General features: G+C 44.8%; 1 long non-coding RNA gene across 1 annotated transcript; it reads left to right on the plus strand.

The window, feature by feature from the left end:
- The first annotated feature begins 6 nt into the window (after positions 1-6).
- On the plus strand, positions 7-616 carry LOC107184031. Its single transcript, XR_001514844.1, has 2 exons — positions 7-164; positions 434-616. It is a non-coding gene; the product is annotated as an uncharacterized LOC107184031 (long non-coding RNA).
- The last annotated feature ends 1,027 nt before the right edge of the window (positions 617-1,643 follow it).

Raw genomic sequence — 1,643 nt, forward strand, 5'->3', positions numbered from 1 at the left:
ACGGCCGGCAGAACTGGGGCCGCGGCTAGCGCTCAAGCTCCGCCCCCAGGCTCCTAGCGCCCCTCCCCCCCAAAGCAAACCCCTCTTTTGCGGGGCGCTTCCGGCTGCGCCTAGCCAAATCCCAGTACTTGTGAGGGTCACGTGTCGCAGGACAGCCCAATCAGGTTGGTCCGCCTCTGGGTTCCTCTGCCGGCCGCTTGGCCTTTCGGGAAGGGTGGAGGACAAGAATGGAGGAGGGGAAGCGCGCCGCTGACGTAGGCTCCTGTCGCCCTCCACCCCCGCGCTTCGGTGGTGGGCGGCGATGTGGGTGAATGGGTGAGGATGTCTTCTGGGGGCGCTGGGTAGGTGGGGCTGTTATGCTTGTCAGGATTATCCGGGCCTTTCCACCCCAAATTTTATCCTGATTAAAAACTGGTTTGCATTAATTATCAAGCGTGATGTGGGAGAAAGAAGAGTCTATGGAATCAAAGAACCTGGGAGTCCAGGTCCCTGTACTATCTTGGGCCTCTGGTTCCTAATCTGTACATTGAGGTGATTGTAAAATTGCTTTGTGAAATGTAAAACTTGACATAAATCGTTGTCTGGTTTACTTTGGATATATAAAAATATTAATCTTCGAAGTCTATAGTAGATGCCATTCAGGCATCACGTCTTCTTTTTTAAAAATATATATATTTTATTGATTTTTTACAGAGAGGGATAGAGGGTTAGAAACATCAATGAGGATGTGCCCACAACCAAGGAACATGCCCTTGACTGGAATCGAACCTGGGACCCTCCAGTCCGCAGGCCGACACTATACGCTGAGTCAAACCGGTCAGGGAACGTTTTCTTTATAACCTTCCAGACTACCCCTGTGTTGTAGTGTTTTGTTTTCTCAATGGCTCTTACAGCTAGTTTTTGTCTCATTATTTCTCAAGTTGTCAATAGTGTTTGTACAAGAACTTCATTAAATAACCCTTAATGGAAATAGCTTTTTATCTTTCTCTAGTTTTCATAATGAAAAATATGGCTGCTGTATTGGTTAGCTTTCCCTAGTTAAGCTGTGGTAACAGACGACCCCAAAAGCTCAGTGGTTTACAGAAACAAAGGTTTATTTCTCACTAACGTAACATGTGGGCTGAGAGATGGCTGTGGCTCTGTGGGTCATTTGGCTTCTTCATTCTAGGATCCAAGAAAAGGGCTTTCATGAGTAAATACACATTAATTTGTATTATGCCAATTGTTTAAAACTTTTAGTATTTTGAAACTTTTCAGAACTTTACCAATACTGTGTCCCTTAATAGGTACTACTTAGAACCTGACTCATGGTAGGTATATTTAAACCCTGACAATTGATTTTTTTTGTCTTCTTTTGTTAATGCAAGTGCCTAACTTAAGCCTTGATTGCCAAGGCATTTACACTGAGTGGCCAGATTATTATGACCACCCCATTAGTACAATGAAGTGAATTAGTTATGCAAATAATAATAATAATAAAACCTTGAGAGTATTTGCTTAGGAAGTTTTCAATATTCAGTATTTTTGGAAATGTCAATGAAGTACTGACCCAGGGGCCAGGAGGCCTGCGGCTCCGCTGATTGCAGTGCGCACACACGCACACTGCCAGGCACACACACACACACACACACACACACACACAA

Source organism: Myotis davidii, unplaced genomic scaffold (genome assembly GCF_000327345.1).
Source record: "Myotis davidii unplaced genomic scaffold, ASM32734v1 scaffold120, whole genome shotgun sequence".
Classification (NCBI taxonomy): Eukaryota; Metazoa; Chordata; class Mammalia; order Chiroptera; family Vespertilionidae; genus Myotis; species Myotis davidii.